At 36.4% G+C, this 27,250-nt stretch overlaps 1 protein-coding gene across 6 annotated transcripts in view; it reads left to right on the forward strand.

Annotated features, from left to right (window-relative positions):
• The window catches only part of LOC139130235 (ras association domain-containing protein 8-like), a 41,543-nt gene that overhangs the window by 6,409 nt on the left and 7,884 nt on the right, over positions 1-27,250 (forward strand). Inside the window, exons 2-3 of one of the 6 annotated variants that reach the window (XM_070695994.1) lie at positions 5,360-5,462; positions 12,990-13,037. The exons of 1 other annotated variant lie outside the window; for it this stretch is intronic. The gene's annotated coding sequence lies outside the window, so the exon portion shown is untranslated. Of the gene's footprint in view, positions 1-5,359; positions 5,463-5,571; positions 5,697-12,989; positions 13,038-17,991; positions 18,098-21,487; positions 21,752-27,250 lie in introns of those variants that run through there. 4 more of the 6 variants (XM_070696002.1, XM_070695988.1, XM_070696010.1 and 1 more) reach the window with 4 other exon arrangements.

A 27,250-nucleotide genomic window follows, 5' to 3' on the forward strand; every position in this document is an offset into this window, starting at 1 on the left:
AAAAAAAAAGAAAAAAAAAAAAGAAAAAACCCAAAAGAAATCAACTCACATGATAATTGTATCATGATAGCTTTCTGGTGTGTCGATCAATATCAGAGGAATGTATAGTCCTGAATCCATCCAATCCTATGTGAACAAATATAATTATTCTTGTAAAGTGTAAGTAAAATCATTGTTAAAGGATTGTAAATACTTCAGTTAAATGATAAGCATTGGACTGTGAGTATATTTTTGAAAACTATTCCAGAAATTAATGATGTTGTAGCGTTTTTATCAGAAGTCTGCTGACCGTGTTTATTTTTGTATTTATTCACTGATGAAAATTTAAATCCGGTGTTTTCGATGGCTTGGAAATACAGAGGGACAACCAATTTACACAACAATAGATAATTTGCATATTATGTTGTTGTGAAAATGTATTCTTTTATATAGTTATTCACATATGAATAGATTTCTGGAAAAAGAGTTGAGAACCCTGATATCATATATCCAATCATGATACTTTGTTATGATACACTGATCCAGTCAACTATGAAAAGTCAAAATCTTTTATTAAGAATAGAAAATATAGAAATGAAAGTTTTAGGTAAAAATCTATTAGTTTCATCTGACAAGCTAGTGTAAGTTTTTCTTTATTTTAAGACTCATTTCCAAACAGAAATTCATAATTTCCATACTGTACCGTATATTGGTGAAAGGCAAAAAGTGCAGTGTTAGCTGGGAAGATGTGGTAATCTATTTGACTTTGTTAGTTCGATTATACACGCCAAAGAATTACTCATGAAATATAATTGCTTGTAAAAATTAGGAGTATTGCATTTCTATTACAGTCACCATCATGATATGACATACGGTATGGTATGGAATATCCAATGTAGAATGCAATTATACGGTCAGTATGTTTGGGATGTTGTAATTGCCTAGAGTGGTATATGTGACTCGGAAACACTCACATGGCTTGCTCATATGCGATGAATAAAACATTAATTGCAGTATTTTATTTGTTGTCAGACATATTGGTATGACATTATTCAGACGGTGGAACTTATGGGATCGGTTGTTTGTAGGTAGAGGAATTTTCTGAGATCAGATACTAGCATACCAAGAGATATACTGATAGATATCTTTGGTAATATTTTTCACTAATGTGGTTCAAGGGTACTGCTACTATCAGAAGTGGAAAAAAAATAGTTCTTATTCTCACTCGTCAAGCAGAAAAAAAACATACTGTAACAAAACACTTTCTTCCACTTGCAAAAGTCACTGAGAATTTTCTAAACTTTGAATTGTATAATCATTGTGTTAATAATAATATGGTACATGTTGTCAGCTGTTACCTGATAATGCTAAATGCAGATGTACAAGCTTTCAATGGAAAACAATGACACAACTAGATTAGTTTAAGCATCAAAACCTTGTGGCTGTTATCAATAATTTTTCGATGTCATTATATATTTATAGTCTTTACACCCTATCACTTATTTTTTGATATATCTTTTCATCAATTATCACTTTTGTAGGCTGCAAGTAATATTTTACATGGTCAAGCTTCAAACAGGGTTATTGTGCATTGTACACACAGTACAACAAAAGAATTTAATTACTGACAGCGATTAACACAATTAGCAATGTCAGGAGAGCTGATGATGTAATCATGTGTTAAAACAATATTTGATTATGTAGTGCAGCAATTACATCAAATAATCAATATTGCAAGTACTGTGCTTAGAAATTGAATACCTATTTCTACAAACAAAAACCCAGCAAATGCTCTTGGAGACATCGGTGGAAATAGGTGAGGAAAAACCATTGGCCCAGATAAGAGTTTAATCAATATTTCTTATCATGTTCTGCATTCTTATGATTTAACTGCTTATCAGTATTCTTGCTGCAATTCTTCATATATTTTGGCAGTACTCCAAGTTTCCTGATGGAATGGTTCATCCATCGCCAAAAACTGTGCAAACTGTCAAAGAATTTTTGTTATGTTAATCCCTCATACCTGCCTTTATTACAATAGAGTTACACAGTTAATTTCAACTTGGGCAGTCATTTATGCAATGGAAATCGCTTTTTGTTTTTTCCAAATTTATTTTAATTGCCGCATCAAATTTTCCATGATGTACAATGTACTTTAATCAACCTCATATTATGGCTTACCCAAAATCATCGTAAAAAATTTAGTAACAAAATTTTGCAACATTCACTGAGGATTCAACAATTTTCTCGTGCAGGTGCATTTTATTAAACAGTGTTAAAATTAATTAAGAGAGCCACATGTCAGTCACAGTGGTGCTAATGAATGGGATACCCTTCTGAAAATTATATCTGTTAATGCTTGGTTATGTAAGTGATAGACTGCAACAGGTGGAGGTTATCGATGCCAATATTGAGAATTATTAATAGAATGCAATGGCTCATGTATGTACTGGTATATGCTCTGGTCGGGTCGAAGGGGCGGGGTGTTATTGCTTTAAGAACCTTCTTGTTATTTTATGGCTTTCACGTGTACCCTCACAGAATATTATCGCAGTCTTCCTTGAGATTACAACAAAAAATAAATGAATAACAGAATAGAGTCATGACAATTATAGTGAAAATTTCAATGAGCATATTAATCTTCACTTTGTTTTGCACATTGTTTGTCAAGACAAACATTTACTCTTTGGGGAAAAGGGAACTTTAAAACCCAGCATGTCATGCCTTACTTCAGATATTACTAACAAATTTATGGAAGTCTTATACCAGTATTTCTATACTGATTAGAAGCAATTTAAAATTAGCTCAGTTGAAATTTTGAGTGCAGTCGTTTCATTTGATGGATCTATAAATTCTCCCTAGTTAGTGTTATGTAAATTTTATTATCAAAATGCAGAAGTCAAAGTGCTGTATTTCAGAAAGCAGGCAGTGACGTGGAACTTGTCAAATGCAGCACATAGGGTCAGCATTTTTCATAGGGGTGGGGTGGGGGGGGCAGTGTTGATTTGAGTGTATTCCAAAATGTGCTACAGCTGTAGTAAATTTTGTCAAGCTTTTAAACCGGTATATATATATATATATATATATATATATATATATATATATATATATATATATATATATATATATATATATATATATATATAGATAGATAGATAGATAGATAGATAGATAGATAGATAGATAGATAGATAGATATTATATATATGTATGTATATATATGCAAAGTAATATGAAAGTGGTTGCAGTTTTGATTTCAAGAAATTCAGTATATATTTATGGAATGTAAGGCACATGTTTTGATAGTTTTACACTGAATGCACATCTCTATCCATTTCATCTGGGATCCAGGATTTCTTTACTGTACAGAGCCACTGCCAACTCCAATACTGTGGTAAAGAATTGTGTATAAAAGAAAAATACCGACAATAGGGATATTGATGTCTTGATTGCAATTTGTTTGATTGCATAGAACCTCTGTAGCCCATACAGTTATATGTAACAATTGGTGAAATCCGAGAAATATCATATTGACCGGACACTCTCCTTCAACAGTGACAATGAACAATTCAGATATAAGAAAAACATGATAAGATAAACAAGAAAAGAATTTGTATTCAATAGAAATCCTAATTGTTGAAGATTCCATCTGACTTTGTGATGTTTACTAAAGCCAAACAAAATTATACACAATTGAGCTGGGCCTCAAAGTCCAAGCTATCAGAATACAGGTGTTATATATAGACATTGGCTGGTTATGAAGGATTTGTGTTATTGCTTTATAAATAAATAAACTTTCAAGATTTTGTTTTTCTGTCAAACTTTAAAACCTAGCATTTTGATGGGTCGGAAGCTTTTGATATGATATCATGATCTCATCTGCGGTCAGAAGAATCTTGCCAAATTGCTCAGTTTGCATTTCACTGGAGTTGATCACTATTAATTCCTTCAGGAGGGTTAAACTATGTAATTAGCTGTTTTGTAATTAACTGTCCTGTATGCAAAGAAATTAAACACAATGCAAGCTCCAGGTTAATGAAGGGGGATAAAAAAAAGACAACCACAACAAAAGACAAACCTGAAAATGGAGGTATAGTCGCCACATTTGTTATGCAACAGTGAAATTTGGAGACATGCTGGAGACGTAATTAGCCGTGTAATAATTGCAGAGTATATAATGATATGCAACAGGTAAATTAGCCGCTTTAGGGTAGGTATGCAAAAAAGGTATGCCAGTGTTGGAACAGGAGAAGAGTGATGTATGTATTCTGTTCAGCATAGAAAAAATGTGGACATATGAGTGACGGTCAGAATCAAGCATGGTTGGTGTACCGTATGTCTGTTTAAAGTAATTAGCAGTCAGGCTCTTCCAGGGGGAAGCTGTAATTGTTATTGATCGGTGGAACACAACACTGCTAATGCTAATATTGCAAAAACAAGAGCAGGACAATGGGACCAAGAAAAAAAGACAATGGCCATTGTTTTTCCCTGATTGGGTCAGTGTATTGTACCTGGCCATTAGAAGTCATGATTTGATGGGGTGGCCGAGATAATGGAGAGCTCATCGATCAGCGTGAACTCAGCTGAGATCTGTGGATGGGGGCAGCAGGGGAACCGGCATCTTGAAGAATTGGATATGATAACCCAGTGGAGGGGTGATGTGTCGTACCTTCCACACATTTGAATAAAATCTTGTGTTTGTTTTCGTGGTCCCTACAAGGAGAAATACCTCCGAGTTGAAAACACCTTAATCAGATTTGAAACAGCCTAGAGTAATGTAATCAGATTTCACATAAGACTGTATAAGTAAGACTGCAGACTATAACTGTCATAACTGTTTACAGTGCAGGCTGGGGAATGAAGGCTTGATGAGTAAATAGATAGCCTCTCAACCTTGCCAAACAAGGGCCAATTAATCAAACCAGTGACACCCGTTAAATTATTTTACATCTGTTTTGTTTTGCGATTCCCACCTGCAACTGAAATCACTGGCACCCTCCCGTAGAGACCCCCATTACCACTTTTATTTTTATCCCTGGCCGACCGTTAATCCTCTAAGACAGGTGCGTCAGAAGCAACAGACGCAATTGTTTCTATTCTCGGGTCTCAAGAACGATCCCTTTGTGGCTTTGCCTACTTTCCATATCATTGTGGTTTTTCACACTTGCGTGAGTAGACTTAATAGGGCTTCGCCAAGTCTTTTATCCATTGTGCTCGGCAGTTCCTTGCATATTACTGTCAAAGCCAAACAAGCTGGTTCATCAAAGCCAGTGCCGAGAAAGCTGAAAGCTCCGCATGCCTACGTATACCTGCTATATGCATGAGTCAGCTTAAATCCTCATACATTTTAATACCGTACACTTAATTGTGCCCCGAACAGAATTAACCAGTGTTTAGCCGGAGTTGGGACGGTACGGAGGCTGGGCAAAGCTGTATTGTAGATCCAGAAATCAATATCCGGTGAACAAGGAACACAACCCAAGGTAATGTAATCAGCCGGGTAGAGACAAAAATTTATGTGGAAATCAATAATAGTCTTTGTGGCACAGTTTATCTTCTCAGTTTTAAACCCGCCTTTGTGTCTCACAGAAGAGCTCCCGCTGGTAGCTTTTTGCAGTGTTTTGGGTGGATTTTCGTTTGACTGGTTCAAAATAGCGGCTCACACATATAGTCTGTATGCTGCTGGTGGTGGGGAATGTTTACCTTTCAGTCTGTTGGTAAGTTGTCATGGCAGTTGTGTTTTAATATTTATGGCAGTGCGTGATCGTAATTTTGTGAGCACTCAGCGCCATCCAGTTTTTGACTTGAAATCTGACGCATGGTAGAATTTCTAGGTGTGAAAAAACACCAAAAACCATGTGCTATATCTTGTCTTTAGAATTTCATTGACAGTGTATACTTTCACAGCTACTGATCATTTGCTCATTAATTAAGGAGTGTTTATTCATAGGCCTGCAACTCCTCAGTATTGGCTATTGTCATGATTGTTATATTTCTTAGCGATAGCTGTTGGAGTCCCAAACTGTGATGGCATTGGTCAGTACACAATTTTTGAGAGATATTCAGACCAATGTGCAATCTTCTGATATACAGCATTATACGGTAATTTACCTAGTTGAAAGGTATCCTTAAGACATGATGAGAATCAGGTTTTTGAGAGCATCATTCCAAATATCTTGATGCATGTACATGTATGATATAGAAGTGTTTTTGTTCCAAATTATGTTCAGCTAGCTATTAACTTATACAGAAATGCTTGGGGCATATATGATAATTTTTCTGTGAACAGTGACGGAGTATAATGTATAGCTGTTGTGTAGGGCTTTAATTTGAGTTACATTGTACCAGTTTCGGTAGCATGTGTACCAGCATTGTAGTGAATATACACTTCTTTGTTGGAATTCTGTTTAACCAATTCCTTCTTGTACACTTTTTGTTTACAATTAGAATACAACTGTGATAATCCTCTAAAACTTTGATGAATTTATGACGGTCCCATCCATTCTATTGGTAACTCCATCGATTTAGTGTATGTGAAAGATTGCTTTCATCCAACCAAATTCAGATCTCTTCTCTGTTGCCACCATATCACAGATGTCACTCAGTGTTTTTAACCATCATCAGTGTAAACTGTCAATAGGCACTTTGGTGCTCATTGCTGTGGTGGAAAACTTTGGAAGGAAGGAAAATTCTACGTGAGTGTTTGCCTGAAAGGGGTCTCCCAATTGTGGGAAAATATCCAGCTCATAGGGTACTGCTGGATTAACCCACTTACAGCACTTGTCTTTTGTACTTTAGTCACTTTCCAGACCTATTATCCATACCGGTAGGTTTGGCCATGAAGTCAGTGACTAAAAACTCACAAGGGAGTACTGCAGCTCTTGAAAAAGATATAAATGGTAGTTTTTGATGTAGTGTCGTCCATGATGAGACAAAGACGATTTGCAAGTCAGACTGTATTATCTTAGTCTGACAGCCTTTATGCATGTTCATCAAAAACATACATAAATTTACATTCCCTGATGGAAGTCCTGTAGACCCATCTTTTTGCATTTCTTAATCTTTGTATGTGTATAAAGATGTGGGTTATACTATAGAAATTCTAACTGTATGGAAAATCCCGTCTTTTATCGAATTTGAGCCGCAAATATCAAGGGAATTAAATTGAAGATTTTCAGTGTTTGTAGTTTTCAAAAGAGTACCGGTACAAAGGCTGTCATCAGGGAAAAAGTAGCCCACACAGAGTGTTCACTTTCCTACAGAGCTCTGAACAGGACTCGTCCTTGGCTCATCATTGAAGTCAAGCTTGTCTGCATCAGTCATCCCTGTAAATGGTCTCGCCATAGGAGTGCCCACCGAGAGAGATTGTGAGCACGCTGGCCATAATTTGTTTCACCCTAGGGAACACCATGCAGGCATTTATTATGACTACAAAAGCCGCACGTTTTTACGATGGACGTCCCACCATGTTTTGCAAGTGTTCTTGCCGATTCTGCTGAATAGCTGGTTTTCCGAGGAATGAATTTATGCTTTAATGAGGGGAAAAGCCAGACCGTTAGTGTCAAAAGGAACATCTGTGGATTTTTAAAGTGTCAGGTATCAACCGTGATTGCACATTCATAGCCACGGCATCCCCTCCATGGGCTTATACCTATGCATATTTCTATCCCGCAGACACCAATCCGAGTTCCAACTATGCGGAGACAATGTCAGGACATCGCTCATTCAGACTTTTATTGTACAATGAATTTGATCTGTGAAGTTTGCATGGCCACCTGCTGCTGTCATTAGTAACTTTCAAGTATATATGTATGAAAATACATATACCTGTGTATACCAGTATAGTCCATCATGTTGCAAAAAAAGAATACGAAGCCTTAGTAACTTGCAAGTGATGACAAAAACTTTTAAATTCCCAAGAATCTCACACATGGTAAATCATCATTATCATACCTCTCAAATGAATTATTTCAGACTTAAAGTTAGGGACAATTCTGGATTCTGGAAAACTTTGTGTAAGAAACACAAGTTTTAATAATTGATTTTATTGTGTGAAAAAATATAAATAACACTTTGTAGGACTTTGCTTTATGGTGCATGGAATATCAGAAATTCATTTGATTTCTGTTGAGCCAGACGCATTCCGTTAGGAGGCTATTATGACTTCTTTCTTAAAACTGATGTCAGCAAGGAAAAATACAAAATGCTCCATTTATAGTTCTGGTCAGTGACTCATTTTAAACACAAAGATTTTAACCATTGAAGTAGCTTTGTCAACGGAACAGCTGTTACCATGGCAACTAGGGGATCGGGTCATCGATATGGGACCCCCCTCTGATGTCAATACAGTTGAGAGGGCTATTATACCAGTATTAGTAGGCTAGGCTGCACCTGCCAGCCGAGTGATTGTAGAAAATTGCTGAAATTCCTTCGGTGTCTTATATATTGAATCAGTAGGCTGGAAGCTTTTAGATTCAACGTGATTGTGTTCCATAACTTCTGACCTGACATATTTACTGTGATTGTTAGCAGCGGAATGTGGCGATTGATTCGGTCCGAGTGCTTGCTGTAAATAGCTTTTTTGTGTGCTAGGATGTTTTCAACAGGGGAAGCCTTGTTTAATCCTTGGTTTTAACTCGCAATTGCTGGGAGTCGAGGCTTGGGAATATTAAAAGGGGACAATTTTATAAGCTGTAAATAAGGTCTCACTGTTTGAATGTCGAGTTATGGAGAAAAAATATATAAAGTAGTTCTTATATTTCATTTTTCACAGTGGTGTGTTGGCAATATGATCACCAGAACGTCTATATATATTATGTACATGATTGATTGTGGGTGTGCAATGCATTTTATTGCCAGTATGAATTTTCAGGACCCATTGAAAGATCGATTTGTGTGAATATCAGTGAGTAAAATTATCAGTAGATTTTAAAGGGTCAGTCATGCTAACTTTTGATGATTTTTTTATATTTATTTTGTATGTAAATTGCAAAGTTTTTATTTTACTCTCAAAGAATGTTGAAACACCCACCATTAAGCTTGTTAATATAGCATTTATATGTATGAAACATAGTTATTATTTACATTTGAATTCTAGTCCGGACCAGAATTCACGTTGTCAACGATAATAGTGCAGTTTACACAAGTACAGCCTGAGTTGACGAGCTGAATACTGTGTACTATATCAACATGCTTTGGGGAGTAGAACAAGAAATTATGGTTGTCATTAAAAACAAAAATAGTGAAAAATCATCAAAAATTAGCATTACTGGCTCTTTACTACATAGCACATGAAGTTTTATTGATGGTATTTGAGCTATACCATAGGTTGGAAGGGTATGTAACTGTGACAATTATAGATGGATTGGTAGGTGGGTAGATGATTGATGATTTTATTCGTGGGTTGCATGATTGATGGGTGGATGGTATGATAGGTACTGTAGATTAAAGATAGATGGATCAATGGGTGGTGTGACAGATTGGGGAGTCTATTGGCGGATGATTTAGTGGATGGTTTGATGGAAGGAGGGATGGATGAAAGGAGGGATGGCTAGATGGATGGATGGATGGATGGATGGCAGATCTGTGCACCAATTGATGGATGCAGCCAGGCTGGATCGCAAAACAAATTGATACTGATAGGATGACATCTGGTAATTGAAGGTATAGATAAGACAGTTTACTAGAGACGGAGCCAGATTAGATTGTGTATCAGATTGATAAAGGTTGAAAAAAGAAGAAATTGATGGATGTTGGAAGTTGAAATTGGTAAGCAAGGATGTGAGCAGAGATTTTATACATTCAGAGTGGAGGGTTGATAAAATGAATTGAAGCACTGATGACAATCTTGATAATAGTGATTTACAGGTGATGACCCGTACACAGGGGAAGTGGTTCATTAGTGGATCAATGGCTTACTTGATAAATAATTGGGTGATTTTTACAGAACAATTGCAATAAGACAGTAATTTAGCACTGATTCATGGATGAATCAACCATGTAATTGGTCGGAAATGGAGTATCGGTGATCAGGGAATGTTGAAAGTGAGGTGTGCGTATATGCTGCAGATCAGTCGGGCGTCAAATCTGTCGCTGGCAATTATGGTGAAATGGACTGAAATAAGAGGTAGATAACAAGCAAACTGAAACGTGATATGGAAAATTTTCATCTGCAATATACGCTATAGCGGATGTTCCATTCCATCTTTGAAATACTTGACATAGTAATTTTACAGATGGCTTGATCACCAGGGAACAATAATGAGCCACCTTTTACCATTTTACCAATGATGTCATGATGATGGATTTCCTGAGGGGATAAAATTCAATACTTGTATACCGGTAATTGACAGTTACTTGGATGTTTCATGTCAAGTGGACTGCTACATACCGTACAGCTGGACTTATTTGTCATTGACTGCAAATGTCTTTCCCAGTGGTGTTTTACATGACAAATCAAATTTTGAATCCATTTTTTCACCGCCTATGCTCGCCCAGGATCATACCTATACACCAAAGCTGATTGCACTCCAAAGACAATTTTGTTTCACATTTTCTTGGGAGGAGAATGGAATCAGTTTAGAAAAAAAAGCACCAATATATTTACTATGTACTTTATGCTAGAGAGGTGGATTTGAACAACCCAGAAGTATTGCGATGCCAGTGGTAAAGCGCGGACTGGGCGTGCTGGCTTGAATTCGGAACTACAGTATCGGGTTGTTGAGATCCATTGGATTGTAATTACAGACACTTGTGATGTGATGTCTACTTTGGGACCATTCTGGCAACAGGCTGCGGCAAACACTTTAATCAGTAAAAATAGATATGATGACCTCATTTTAACTTTCAGTGACATATGCTGGATGTTTGTCATATGTAAATCTATCCTTGGCATTCTAGACCTTAGTATTCTATATTTCAGGTCATGTTGGGGGAAAATATTAATAGCAAATATGCTCTATACCATATGCTTGCATCTACGGTATTAATACATGACAATGACAGTGCTATATATATGCTACTACAACATTTATTTTGGTATCTTAATTATATTTGCATGTACCGTAATAAACTAATATGTTTATTAACCGTATACCGGTATGTAAACTTTTACGACATATATTTCTCACTGTATGTACAGAATAGGTCTATGAATGGATGCATGTATGGTATCTGTTGTCCTTGCAATTTTCACCTTCAATACACATTGCTCAGAATTAGCATGGATATAATGTTCTGCATTTGATCTGATTATTGTGGGATTTTACTGATGGTGTGCTAGGTACATACTGGTATGGCACAGTGCATTAGCTATGAAGAGCTTTAAGATTGAAAGCATATATATGCCTGTAGCCCCTTTTCATTTATGACCACCGAATGCAATATGCACGTACATTTGAGATATTTTTATCATACCGTGAAAGTTTACTCTCTGTTGAGAGAAGCGGAAGTGAAAGAGTCCGGTATTTGAGATCCAGGCACTCATATCAGTACTGATATACCCGGTATGCATATCCCCACATGGAAAACAAGTTAATACTCAATTGAGGTTAATTGAGAGTAGATCCGAAATCCCGTAATCCTTTCCCAGACAGATCAGTTGTGGCTAATAAAAAAGATATGAGAGATGTTGTTCCATTGTCTATCATAATTCCACTGATACAGGTAGTGTAATACTCTGTAATCCTATTCACAGTGGCTGCCAGCTTTTCTAAAGAACAGGAAAGAAGGATGCATGGATCTAATTTTTGTTTACTCTAGTCATCTGCTACAGATCACTCTACATCAATATGGTGGAAGATTCTGTGGGCATGGGATCAGGGAAAAAGATAAAGATAAAAAAGAATCATGTGACGGCATGTTTTGATGTTTTTGTCAATGAATTGTACTTTTACATGATGATACTCAGCATACCAAGGTATTTCTTGCCTCAAAATTGGAAGATTTCAACTTTTGTTCAAATTTTCCTGAAGGAGCTTGAACTTTTGTTCAAATTTTCCTGAAGGAGCTTGAACTTTAAACAATTTCTTTTGGAAATTAAGAATAAAATAAGGTGTCACCATGCTAAATTTGGCACTTGACAAATCAGCAGATATACGGTATACCGACAAATGGCCACCATCCCTCTGTTAACTCTATGAGGAAAAATAAAATTTCTGCTTTTCCATGAATTAGCTATTGAAAATTTTATTTACTCTGAATTTCAAAATGAGCTTCCACAAGTGGTTGAGCAAAAATTTACTGTGAAAGTTTGAGAGTCAGAATATCTTCCAGGGGGGAACATATTCTACAATGTACTATATTGAATTGGCATTGACCATTATAGAAATCATTTCAATGACACCCTACATGTACAAACCGGTCAGTGTTTTACTGAGAGTATCTGTACAGCTTCATGTGTGTACTTGCGAGGAATTAGGATAAACTTGCACTGTTTGTGATGAATAGTGGTTGGTTCAGTTATAATCACCACCAGTTTAAATCTCATGGCCAGATGTGTGAGATGGGATTAAAAGGAAATAATTTTAAAGGTTGTAGCTGCTTGGTTTAGTCAGAAGCTGCAGTTTAATCAAATTAACATTTTTCACTGTTGTTGTAAATTTGTGAAGAAATTGGCAATTAAGTGTTTATTTTGTCAAGTCCTAACAAGTTTGCTTTTAAAAATTCCCAACCAAGGCATGCTTTTGCTTCTCATGGCCTGTTACCGTCCCCCTGAGGTAAAACTGTACCCTAGGGTAGTGTGTGAATAGAGAGAGCTTTTGTCAAGACCTGTGCCAGGGGAAAATAAAAAAGTCGTATGATGATAATGGAAAGTCAAATATGTTGGCCTCTATGGATATATGAACAACAATATTTGTTTAATTCACATAAATAACGTCAGTAGACTCCAGTAGAAAATATTTGTGTCATTGTTCACAATTTTGTTTGCCTCAGTGCTTTTACTCCCTAATTTTGGCATCGGAATTGAAACATCGGTGATGCTGGACTAAAATTTACTTTTGTTTTCACAGGACATTTTGAAAAATTCACTGGTTTCATTTCAACACAGCAACAATTTGGTAAGTGAACACGATTTGTGTCTCCAGCATTAATACATGTATTCAGTGTTAAGCATTTGGTAGCTGATATTCAACAAAACAAATAGCAGGTCAAATGTCGCATAGGCAAAGTGACATATATGCTTCTAAATATATCTTACTGGAAATAGATCTGGCAACTTCAAATGAATTCACACCCAGTTGAAATGACTTAACTGTATCGTTGAAATGATGTGCCATCATTACTTCAGAGAAAAAAGAGGTGCTAGATGTGCATATTTCATGCAAAAATAAAATTGAAAATGGATATTTATGAGATAAAAGCACAGTCAGTTCTAATGTACAGTTTATAAATATTAGTCATTATTGTTTTGGTTGACCTGCCTTTCACATGTGCATTTCAAACGGAGTCAGAAACAAAGTCTCAGTTTTCAGGTTTTTGTTTTGATATTCAAAGTTTAATATAGCTGAATTTATACCGTACTGGGACTGTTCACAACTTTTTACTTTTGAATCAAGATAATTTCTAGTATACCGGTACTTGGTAATTAAAATACCCAGTATTTGGCTCGTCAACACAGCCTGGTAGATGTACAGTGGTATTGTCATTATGGATAATTGAATTCATGTTATAGTCACACAAGCAGTTGTCAAAAAAATATGCATTAAAGTGAATTAGTTTACCAGCTCTGGAGCTGTAAACTCATAACCTGTGCCTGGATTATACGGTATACTGCAGTGCCTTGATCCAAGGTACATTATTTTTCAGTCATAAATGTCAGCTTTACTGTATACCGGGGTATTTCTCAAAATAAATGCCTTGTATGGTACATAAATATGAACACCATTGCATGCCGCTTCAAACATATTACATGTAGCTGGACTGATAACATAGGATCATCAAATCCGCTATCTTCCAACATATCGTAAGTGCTGCTTTCAGGTCTGCAGTCTGTAAAACTGGCATGGGGATGCATGTATCTGGGAGGCAATTTACATTTTACCCTCCATCTTCAGGGCTACCATCTGCCATATCAAATATTTACAAAGCACTTAGATCATGGCAGTAGGGGTGAATATCTTGGAAATCAAGAGCCAGCAAATTGTTGCATTCAAGGTTGTATATCATTAATTTGAAATTAATCTGAATGTACCGGTAATCCCTGTACAAGTTGGCAAGCAATCCTTAAACAATCCAAGGTCTTTTTACATGTCCCTTCCCCACTAGATAATTTCCACGAGTTCAAGTTTGCATTGAAATCACATGGTTGTGTAGAAACTGGGCAACAAAACTATTAATCTCAATGTGCGGTATACAGATATAAGTACTGGAAGGTGTAACTCAAACACAAAATAATGTGGTTGGGCTGGACCATGGTAACAAAAGGGTTGTAATTTAAGCTTTTAATTAATTAATAAATTACTCTGGTATCAGAATTATCCATGTGTTAAGGTGTTACCTTTGAGTGTCAATACCAAAAACATGATATATTATAGTATATTATGGAAAAAAATGTAGCAGGCCTGAAATTAATGAATATTAAAAATGGCTGACTGTTCCACTGTGCCTCAAATATTATTCCTTCCGGCACAGGTAAGTTAGCAGAAAGTCCAATCTGAAAGGATGAAATGTTTACGTTCAACATCTAGTCCTGGTATACATACTCTCAAGTATACAGACAGACATGGGGAGGGGTTGAGGGGAGTGTATCTTATATGAATACAAATCAAGAAATCAAAATAAATGATAAATGAGCTGATTTCATGAAAAAATCCAAGGAAGCTGACAAAGAATATTGAGTCTTTCACTACACATTGCACATACGCTTTGCCATTAATGTCGCTGAAGGAATGCAGAAATTGCGTAAGTGAAGAAACAAATGTTGATATTTAATGGCAATTTAATTACGAACACAATCCATGGCAGCGGTACCATGGTAATATTGAACATGTTTCAAATTACACTGTCTTTGCAAACGGAACAATATTTAATGAGATTTAATTGGGAGACTGCAAACAACGTAGATATTTGGATGATGTCAGTAAATTTTGTGATGCAATACTTATATACCACTGCCTCTGCTATGTGTATAGGGTGTATTCATGAGTAAAATTACCATGTAATCGCGTACTGCATATTACTTCCCAGGGTAATCAGGGGTGTAAACATGAATTATTTATATTAAATTCACGTAGTGATGTAACGTATTGTTGCCATGGTAACAGCGGGGAGGGCTTTGTGTTCAATCCTTCAAGTGGAACATCAGAGAGAATAGCTCTGGTATCGCAATGATGATTTTGTAAGTATATCATATTTCGGAACTTCATCTGTATGATCTATATTTAGTCTGTTTAAAGTCTGTTTAGTTTCGTTCGTAACGCTGAGTAATTAACATGGACATTAACGTGTCCATAAGGGACGTACAGCGTAGTACTGTACCAATATTTGCATGCTCATCTAGTACCCAGCGTTGCTTTAAACCTAGATTGGCCCCAGTCACTTTACTTTACTCGGGCGAACATAGCAGTTTACTGGCTGGCCATCGCTTTCACCTCAAGATCTATGCGACTAGTACCGGTATGCCAGTCTGAGAGTATGTTGCTTCAGTTTACTCTATCTACCCAAAGACTTGGGGCAAGTCCACTTTAAATTCAAAATAACTAGACTGTTTGCTTGCTTTCACTGACACCAATGTCTTTTCCCTACTGAGATCCAAAAATAACACATACCAGCAGAGACAGATAGACAGAAAAGTCGCCACACTGAGTGGCACTGAGAGACAATGCAATTGTATTGAAATACGTATACCCATCATCTGGAGAATGAATTGGAAACATAATAGGCACCCAACTGAAATGTAAGAAAGAAATATTAACAAGCGGTTGGTCATCTTGTGTTCAATTATAATAGATTTGAACACTGATACACCAGTCCGTCACAAAACACAATACCAGCACATTTGATATTGTGTGTTTCAAAGATTAGATGCAGACATGTGGCTAATAATAACAATGGAAAATAATGCGATATTAATCTGTCTGTGTCGACATTTGACATTTAATATTTTAGTGTCTGAAACAGATATTGATACATGTAGTAGGTCCTAGAGTATACTCAATATCACCATGGCACTGCTGTTCACTGGTGTCTTGTTGTCGTTCTCTTTTGGTATGGTATTTAACAAATTTTGCGTCATTTTGAGAAGTCAATTATCGTGATCAGCGTATTGAAACACACTCTGAAAGAACGGTTCAACAAAACATGCACACTTTCAATCCCACTTGCAGATGATATAGATATTATATCTAAATCAATTATTCATTACAGCTAATCTACCAGAAATAATTTCAAAAAGTGTGTCCTGAGAATCAGTGAACTCAGTTTTGTGACAGTGATATGTTATACGGTATAATTCCCAATGTCGTGTAGCGTTTGAATTCATGGTGGATTTTAAGGAAAAAAGTAATATTTTTATGCCTATAAACTACCGGTATGCAACAAGTAAGCATCATTTAACAGTAACTTTAACTTTTGATAATTTTTTCATCTATTTTGTTCCAGAAAGCAAGTATATTTTCTATTTCTTTATCTCTGTCTTAATTCTTTTTCTCCTGAAGGTATGTTAATATTTACAAAGTTTTAGCTTTACAAACTCAAAACATTGCAAACAATATGCATTGTTGTTGCTGACAAATGAATTTTTATCAGTACCAACAAAACATTGTATATTATTACACATGGATATGCCGTGTTGATAGGATGAACACCAGGCATTTCAAGATTTGAGGATAGAACAAGGAAAGGGACCGGTGTTTTAAGGAAATATGCGCCTAGAAATTGGATAACTGAAATTTTTGCTCAAAATTTCCGCAATGAAACTTTGAACCTAAGTCTTACCAAAGCAAGAATGAAAAACAGAAGTCGCTGATGTGCAAAGTCTGCTATCAGGGAAACAAAAACTTTTACTGACATTTACCGATATTTGACATTCAACATGGCCGCCATCCCCGTGTTAACTCCATGGGAAAAAATAAAATTTTTGATTGTTGGGCAACTAAAAATGAAATTTTCTCTTACTCCGAGAGCTTTAAAATGAGCTGCCACAAGTGGTAAATCAGATAGTAATTATGAAAATTTTAGAGACCGAATATCAATCGCCAAGGTGCAACACGGAACGTTGAAAATGATATGTGCATGCATTGTACAGCTAGTGGAGCTTTGTGTCATATAGACTTTGCTTTCATACCGGTATGTTTCACTTCATACTTGTATTCCGCTGACTGCAGTCACTGACCCACATTCTTTGTGCCATTTTGTTTCCAAAAATAAAAGTAGTATTTGAAGTACAGATGGAAGTCTAATATACATTTCTTGCATTGTTTTGAACAGGAAACCAGTAAGTGCTGAACTTGTAAACATCATGGCCCCTGGAAAAATAAACATCTGTTGTGCCTATATAATCAAATTTTAATCAAAGGAATTTTTGTGTTTTACGAATGAAAAGATTTGCAAATTTTTTACAGTCCAGATCGATGCATGCAAAACTGACAGACAGCAAACTGAAGAAAATTTTTAAATTGTAGTTTGAATTTTTATGGGTGTTGTTTTGTTAGAAAGTGAAATTATATACCGGGTAGGGTAGTGTCCTGTAAATTGAGTTTTCGGTAACTTTTGTCAGTCATTGACCTTTTTAACCCTGACTCCCTGGTGTGTATCATTGTGACCTCAAAACCAAAGGAAATACTGCATGTATGGATAATGTGTTGATGTGCTGGCATGCCAACATGTTGCTTTTTGATGAAAAAATATTCTGCCTCTGAGATCCGTTGCGTGACATGTTTTATGCGGGATGAAACAAACAGTATGTTACGTGTTTACAGGATGGAGCAGTGGTTGTTAGTCACTGATGCCCTCTGTAGGTGGTAGTGTATCTGGTTACGATTGATACGCTCCCAGTAAACGGAGCTTGTTTTAAGTGCCATCTCGTGTTCAGAGACGTCACTGCTGTGACGTCCGTGCTCTCGATTCATGTCGTCATTGTCTTAAGGGTTGGAAGACGTGCCTGAATTAATTCCTCCTGGTAAGTTTTCAGTTTTGTCGTGCATCGTTGAAAAATGAGATGTCTGTATGTTTGTCTGTCTGTCTCAGATGTAGGGACTGCTAATTTTTTGTTGCAAAATCTTGAGCTGTAACGTTGTGGCCACCGGAGGGATCGTGTTGCAAAGTGGCGCTCATGAAGTTACTTCATAAGGATATCAGTTGGTATGGTTTGAAATATATCTGCATGTTTTGTACGGTTAGTTTGACTCTGTGGCCAGTGTTTTGTAGCCCGATATGTCCTCACTTACCGTAGATCAGTTGAAATTCTACAAAAATACTTTCATGAAGTTCTAGTCTCATTTCTTTACCCTGTGTTTTGGTTTAGAATTGTGAAAGAACAAGAGTCATTAATGGACCAATGAATTAATGACTGAATTCAAAACTTGCAAGACGACCCACATTTAGAGAGAATAATGAAGTCAGCCATTCTGAACTGATAAACTTCAGTGTACTGGGGTGTGTCATATATATCGGTAGTAACACTGGTGGTGATGGGTGTGTTTCATAACACTGGTGGATGCATGGTTGTTCAGGGATGTGTTCATCAACAAATTTTTCAGGTCTTTTAAGAAAAACGGACTCAAAATTTGAGTGGAAACTTTGTACTCAGCAACGTTACAGATTACAGTACACTTAGATTGACATGATGACCAAACCATAACGTGCTGCCTCAAAACGACATGAAATGTTTGATGAGAGTGGTTCCATTCTTGATTGCGTTTTTCCTAACTTTGGCAACCTAGATTGGATTGAAATTTCTCAAAAATATGTGAGGAATTTTGTTGTTTAGCAGTTAGGAGGGAAATAATGGCCAAATGACAAGGTTATAGCCTTCTAGCGGTGTCAGAGTGATTTAGGTTCCAGACCCAAAGACCTGTAAATTGGTAGACTAGAAACAGTGCAAGATGGTGACCCCTTCAGTTCACAACGACTACACTGTTCTGGCCATTTGGCTATTTAATACTTCCTGAATCACCCACTTGATATTTCCAAATGCTTTCCATGCCATTTACCCCACATCTTCCTGTTTCATCCTGTCTTTTCCTGTAGGGAAAGGGAGCAAAAAACTCATTTCCAGGAAGGAGAGTTTTTTCACATGCATAGTTGAATCAACTTTCTTGGCTCACTGAATTGCATAAAGTTTGGCAGATTGCACTGAAATCTTAGCATATAAGACAACTCACTCCTTCATTCTCATTTATCGGCAGATCGTCCATGTAGCCGACACGAACACGAAGTGTCTGTTACCGGCTACCAAAAACTATGAAAAACAGTAAAGAATGAGCTACAAAATCACTATCAGTTTTAAGTTGAAGGTAGAATAAGTCTGTGCCTTTGTATAAAATACTATAAAAATAGTAGAAAGTGAGCAACCAGCTGAAAGTTAGTTGAGGAGACCTTTACCGCATATCATTTGCATCTCATTGTCGGCTACATGGACTGTGTGCCCATTTATCAGTTTAATATCTAGCCTTACAAACTCAGTGGTATAGTGAGTTTGACACAAGGGCTAGATACTGGACTAGACCATAGTACTGTTGTATTCGGGCCCAACTTTAATCAAAAGAAAACTACAAGGTTGTTCAAAAATTTTAACAAGGCTGAAGTAATACTGGGTCCATTCTTAGCTTGGTACAATTCAACGCTGTCTTAGGGAGTACCGTATGATTTATTTATTCTCCACTTAGGAACCCTTAGACAAGCACTAGCTGATTTAAAGAGACTGTGGTCCAGTATTCTTCAGGTATGGCAAAATTATTTTGTGATTGGCCTTATATACAGTAAAGACTAGAATTTAAAGTTTATCTGCTCACTGAATGTAACTTGAGATCTGTCCTTAGCTCTATTACAATCTAAAAAATACTGTTGTCAAATGCTTTTTTAAAAAGTGTTTCTATAACTATACACATACCTGCCTTAAAAATGTACATTATGCGGGATAGCAGCTTTGGTCATTTGTTAAACACTTTAAATAAATAATTTCCTTTTTAAAAATAGCCTATATCTCTATCAAAAATATCACAGAATCTTAAGTACAGTGTGATCACATTTCTGGAATTTGTTGAAACGCAAATGTAAACTTTAACATTCCTTCAGCGATAAGATTATGCAATGAACCGAGTATAATATGACCAAGTGGTCATGAATATACGGTTGTTTGGCAATCCTATTAATCTTGTTTAAAAAGGGATATTGTATTTATGTCAGATGTAAACATCTTTCATTGTGAAGTGGATATTATAGTGTATATCGTTGGTGAAGCACTTTGCAACAGTAATTGTTAACTGTGGATTGATGGATGGACAGTACTGCTGGGTAAAAATCTTTGTGAAGCGTTTCTTGTATAGTTGTGACTGCAGTACCCAGTACAACATGTCAAGCTGAAGATGTGCACAGTTATATAGTAAATTGAATGGTATACAAAATGTTATTCCAAAACTCAGAATGTGGTTTGTTCTGAGTTTACAAAATCTGTGCCTTAATTTTCAGTTGTACCTGTATGCTTTGAGCTGGTTGCCAAGTTGTGCCATATGCCTGCTGATTATCCTTGGTGTGTTAAACTGCATGTGTACCCTTTCTCCCCATTTCAGTGTCAACAGGTCCATGCAAACCGCTGTAAACGATTAGATCAGACCAAACCATTGTGGTGACAGGGTCTACAGCTAAGTAGTTAATCACAATATCCCATCACCAACCTATCACCAACCTATCTCAGGGACAGTTGCATCCCAAACAAAACAAAAAGTACAGGTCAGACAGCTGTTAAGTGTCCCCATAAATTTAGAACAGTGACTGATTTAGAAGTTGCCTCTGGCTGACAAAATATCTCCTCTGAGATTAATACTCAACAATGCAGTTTGACATGGTAATTTTCAGATGTGGAGACTGAAAGTTATTGGTTCATAAAACTCATTTTACGAGGATGTCCCCACACCTGGTATAAAGCAAGGTAGAATTTGTACAACACAAGCCATAAAGACAGTGTTTGTTCCGTCAGTGTGGAACGTACAATGACACAGCTGCCTGAATTCCTGTCAGCTCAAAGAGTCAGTCTTTTGAACGAGAATATAATACAAGGCGTATAAATTTGTGTAATTATGCCATGAGGAGGCAACAATGAAAATATAACATGCTCCACAGTTACGATTTGACAGCCCTGGCAGTGTGTTGAGAACTGATACCGGTAGTTTGAAATTGACAGTTATATCAACTTTTTTCTCTCTCGCGCCATTTAATTCTGGTAACTCTTGCATCCACTCTACCCTTCAAAATGTGATACATTTGAAATGGCTATAAAAAGCAGAACAAATTGTAAGTCCCCAGGGCTTTCAGAATATAACACCTGTAAACTGCACGCATGCCCTGTGATGGTCCATAAACCATTTAACAGTATACCGGTACAGTAATCCTGAGTGGTTAGACAGACAGGATGTTTTCGCCTGAAGCAAATTTGGACTTAATATCCCGTCATTGCAGACGTTTACATTCACTACAATTTCCGCTTGGCAGTGACTGAAGTCTGTAGATGCCTATATAGTGCTTCAGTGGCAATTATTTCCTGTCGAGTTGTGAATCGTGATCATGCAAGCTATTACAAACGTGTCGAGCAGATAACCCGCCAAAAGCCATGGAGGTGAGATATTCTGTTTCTCTGTTTGGCTTGCATTTCACAGCAAAAGCAATCTGAATTTTTTTTATGAGTTCACAAAAATGGTTTTCCATAATCTTTGGTCTCAGGTAGGCCTCTTTAACATTGGCATAACACAGGAAATACCATAGAATATCAATAGAAGAGCTCAGTGCAGGAAAATCCATCAAGCAATATTGTAACTTTAGCTCTACCGGTGTACTGTTCCTGGATTGTTTGACCGATTGGCTGACTTTAGCTATGGAGCTGCAATGATTGCCCTGAAATATTTTTTTGGCATTTAATTGTTGTATTTAATGGTAGTTTTCTCATCAGAGAGTGCTTTGGACCACCTGCCAGTCATTGTCCGTCTACTTAAAAATTCACTCAAATGTTAAAAAGCCACTTTGTTCTGAAGTTCATGATCACCAGGCTAAGTTGAAAAACAATGGGCGCTCTTATGAATGACCTGAAATTTATCGGGAGTAAATTATTACCCGTTGAAAAATCCTTTACTTATGGATTTCTCCAGGTATTGTTGAACCTGTACATTTTGAAGTGGAGGTGGTTGAAAACAACTGAATGTCTAGCTTGATGATCCACTGTCAGAGTGTTTTTGCTCCATCATTTTGCTGCAAATATTAACACAGTTTTCGTGAACTCTGTCACCCAATGCTGTTCAGATATGCCAACATCTGAAATTGAAGGGCTTCAAAAAGTTTCATTGTGCCCTTCAAGAACCCCAAAAGAATTTCTTCACTAGAAATGATTGAAAAAATTCTTTTCTGCTATGAAAACATCACCATCATATTGTTGTTGACAGTGTTTACTCATGTACTTTCTCCAGATAATGGAACACATTTGGCGATACGTAATTTGTAGTGTTGCTGTGAAGTAATTATCTTCAAGCCCTTTCCCCAAGTGGTGAATGACCCATGAACCCGTGTGTGGTGATCCTTGATTGTGAAATGCTTGTTTGTGGTTGTGCACTATGGAACCCTGTGTTCCCTCAAACCGTATCATTGGTTGTCTTCATGCTTGGTTGGCACACAGTTTTCAAGGCCGTTTCTGCGTACTGTGTGACCAATTCTTTGCAGTGTTTTGTTCAGGACTGAGGTTTTGTCAAACCTTCAGGTATTAATGGTTCCCTGTGGTGATTGCGTCATTTGATTTCTTCTTTAATAGTGTTGTTTTGCACACATTTTATGGATGTTATGATTTGGTGCCAGAAAATTGCCAAATATTGTCTGTAAATTTTCTGCAAAACTGTAATCATATGGCATAATAACCAAAAAAAAATACTTTCGGGGTTTTTCTAAGTTTAATATGGATGATGACATTGCATATACAAAGACTTGCCTATCAAACCTGACATTGTCTATTTGAAAAGCAAGTTATTGAGGAGTGCCAGATCTGCACACACAACATGGAGTTGTTTTCTTATAAAAAAAACAAAAAAAATAACTTGAATACAAAAGAAATCACAATGTTTATGTGGAAAATGCAATAATTACTAAAGTTCAAAAATCGCTGACTCATCGCTTTTCTTAAACAAATAATTTTCATGCCAGTATTTGTATTTTCATATTCAAACATCAACGCGGCCACATCTGATGAAGCCCTGTGCATCTGGACGATTCTTGCTTTGATCAGAATATTACTGTTACCCACCTCGGTAACCTAATTAAACTCTTGAATATGAAATGTCATTGCAACATCTGTTGACTAACAAATAATTCAAAATATTAAACATTTAGAAATAGTGTGGATACAAGAAAAGTGTGATGTTGTTTTATCTTCACATTTTCTTCATAATATTGCTGCTTTACTTGCATACCTGAAATGTTCCAATACAACTTGAGACAATATTTATCTTTGTGATCTGGCTTTGTTTATTAAATATTTCTTGTTCACAGGAATAAAATAACTGCCAGGGGATCATACCAAGCCTTACAAGTATTCAATAAAACAAATATTGCAAGCACAAATATTTTTGTAGGGATTTGATGCTTAAGACGACCAAATGCCGCTGTTGACATAAACTTATAAAGTTCTGGGGAATTATAGATCAAAAATGATATTGCAATGAAATCTAAGAAATTCAGTTTCTCTTAGTTTTGTTTTTGGAAAACTTACACGTGTTTAAGAGGTGTATACCGGTAGAATAAGGAACAGGGTTTGTTTAATATCTGTATCTCCGTTTAATACGTGTATTTCTGTTATTTTCCATTTTCTCTCTTCTTTTGCATTCAAGAATTTATCAGTAGAGAATTTCTGGCAAGTATTCAATGTTGGGTAGAAATGTTTATTATCATTGAAGGAAACAGCGTTCTTCTAACTTCAACATACTCCATACACATGTACATAGTATGTTCTGTGTACGTGCTGTTCTGGTTATACACCATACTTTAATACTCAGCTGAAAGTTACAACTGTGGCGTAATACTAGACACACTACAGCCAGATATTTGCAAAAGAAATATATCCCTATAGAACTAACAGGATACCTGACTCTTATGTCAAATTTATTAACTCGGTCTTCTTGTACTTTTGGAGTTATTTTAGGGTACATCCGACCAGAGTCAGTTGCCAAACCTTTTTCTGGCCTCTAATAGTGACGACCAAATACTTGATACAATTTATCTTTGGGGGCAAAGGAATCTGTAGCTGTAGACGTGGAATGACCAGCGGTTGAAATCAGTCTGTTTTGAAGGCAAGATTGTGAGAAATTTATGATAGTTTAGGTGTCAGGGTTAGAGGTGATGAGTTCCTTCTGGTGAAGAATTCAGTCTTGTCCCGTAAACAGTGACAGTAAATGTACTTCCAAAGCATGCCTCTAGTTTTTTAGAATCTTTTAAATATTTTAACATTAGAGCCATACTGTAAAAAATTATTGTTTGCATATGTTTTGTCACAGATTCCCCCTTTATGTTTTGAAGATCAGTGTTCTTGAAGTTACATACTGGTAGATTCTTCAACTTTGATGATTCTTGATACAGGCAATGTCACTGCCAAATCTGAGTGATGATTCTTGATACAGGCAATGTCACTGCCAAATCTGAGAATACAGAATTTGGTGTATTAAAGGCCCACTAGCTGCATCTTTTTGCATTTTTTTCAATAAGATGGTTTGAAATTAAATACAGCTTATTTAAAAGGGTTTACTGAAGTGTACCTACAGAACGTTTTCCAAACATTGATTATAAATGGATGACTTAAATTTTTAACGACTAAATAATTAAAATTTTGAAGTGGCAACCCAATATGGTGGTGACTTTAATTTATACACATGTTAAGCATCTTAACTTAAAAAACCAAAGCCTTCACTAAGGATTAAAATTGTGATGTTTTCATTGAATATGGTTTAATAACGAGAATTCAAAACATCTGCCTAAAGATTCGAGGATATTTTTTGGAAAGCAAAATGCAAAAAGATACTGCTAATGGGGCTTTAATGTACTGGTAGTGAGGTGAATTAGTGCAAATATAGTATACTGAAGTAGCCAGCGCCGATTTTAGATCAAAATTATTCATGATGAATGCAATGTCATGCTACATTGTCAGTGAGTAATTGGCAATTACGGATAGTGAAATATTTTATTGAAAATTTAGTGGTGTTTTGTAGACTCTGTTGCTAAATTATGACCGTTGTGGTTACTAAGGTATGTGACATGGTTAACAGTGTTAGTATAAGGGACTAAAACTTTTAACTGTGGGTGGATTCAGCATTAATCATTGAAAGTAATACGTTGAATCCCAATTGTAGGATTTTGAATTCTTAACCAAACTATGTAATACGTAAAAATGATATTTTTCAATTTTGTAACTTTTTGCACCAGAAAAGAAGAACAATCGATCAGATTCTCAACTATGCAAATTTTCAATGATGAAACCTGTTGTATTTCGTTCCCTCAAATAAAAACCTTATACTTGTTATAAGTTTGGTACAGCCCTGGAGTTGAACTTGTTTTATGGAAAGTGTTAAAGTGTATGGCTCCCCGCAGTGCAAGTACAAGTCTCTTAAGTGTATACATGTACTGTCTTTGGAAACAAAACAGCTAGCATGATGGTTGGTGCATTTTCACATTGCTGTATAATTGCATTATACCATTCATGTTTTTAGTGTTCAGTAAATGTATAATCCTGTAATCTAAATCTAAATCTCAGATCAATAATCCCATCTAGGATTATATATTATATGAAACCATGAAAGCACAGTAGAATGTGCCTGGGCTGGGGGACAGATACTTTGATTCCCAATTTTTGTACAAGTCTTCTTTGATCTACTGCTTGTTGGGGTTTATTTCAAAGCTCATGAAGTAAGTAAAAATTTCAAAGTCTCTGTTTTTCAGAAATTGAAAATTTTACTTTTCCTCATAGAGTTAACACAGAGATGGCAGCCATTTTGAATTTCAAATATGGTAACTCTTCGGTAATTTGTCTCTCTAGTATTAAACTTTGCACAGTACCGGTAACCCCAGATTGTTATAATTGATTTGGTGAGAGATAATGGTTGAAAGTTTCATTGAGGAACTTGAGGAAGTCTTTCACTTTCGAGGGGCATACTAACTTTAACCTTAAAGGTTCTGTCCTTGGTCCCTGGTTGGTGCACATCCTGTCAGCAAAGACTATGGTATGAACTACATGTATCTACCAGAGTATAATGTCAGTCCCTTGTTTTCCTTTGAAAATTTCGCCCAGTCAAATCATTGGTCCTGAGATAACACTGATAAAAAGCAAAACTCTACACAGACAGATTTGATGTTGTTCAACGATACTATCTGCTGACCCCATGCCTGTGGGTTGTCCTAGATAAGAACATATAGGGCATGGATGTTAATGTCTTGGCCAGTCTCATGTAAATACCAGAGAAGAGAGAATAGAACCATATTTGCGAGATAAGATAAGATTGTCTTCAGCAAATTCGCCTGGAGTTGGCTTTCAGCAAATACCATGCCGTACTTGTACCACTGATGACGTTCAATTTCAGGTCACTGGTGTACAGACTACAGCAGGTCCCATCTTTTCCATGGAAAATGCAAGACATCCATACCAAAGTTTGGTGGTGAATGGTTTATCACCATCACATTCACAGACAATATGTACATGTATACAAAGGCTAGCCTTGCAATTTACATGAATCTAAACAATCCCGGTCTAGAATTGGCGTTGTCTTTGAGTTTGAGGTAGAAGCACAACATGATCATCTCAGCTATCTGTGCATACGGTATATCCTTTACATGGTCATCAAAACTAAAGACCCAGTGCTATAATCATACCATGGGGAGTCAGTGCCTTAAAAGACATTTCAACACAAATTTCTCAATAATACAGAGCAAGTCGAGTTACTGTTTTTCTCATTTAATTTCGCGGTCACACAGTATATATCATGGACGCGGTCAAGGAAAATTTACCACCCAAAAATGTCAAATATGTCAAAATGTTTGTGAAAAAAGTGAGAACCCTAAACATTGTAAAAAGACTGTGATAGGTTTTGCGGATGTA

The sequence above is a fragment of the Ptychodera flava genome, chromosome 1 (genome assembly GCF_041260155.1).
Source record: "Ptychodera flava strain L36383 chromosome 1, AS_Pfla_20210202, whole genome shotgun sequence".
Classification (NCBI taxonomy): domain Eukaryota; kingdom Metazoa; phylum Hemichordata; class Enteropneusta; family Ptychoderidae; genus Ptychodera; species Ptychodera flava.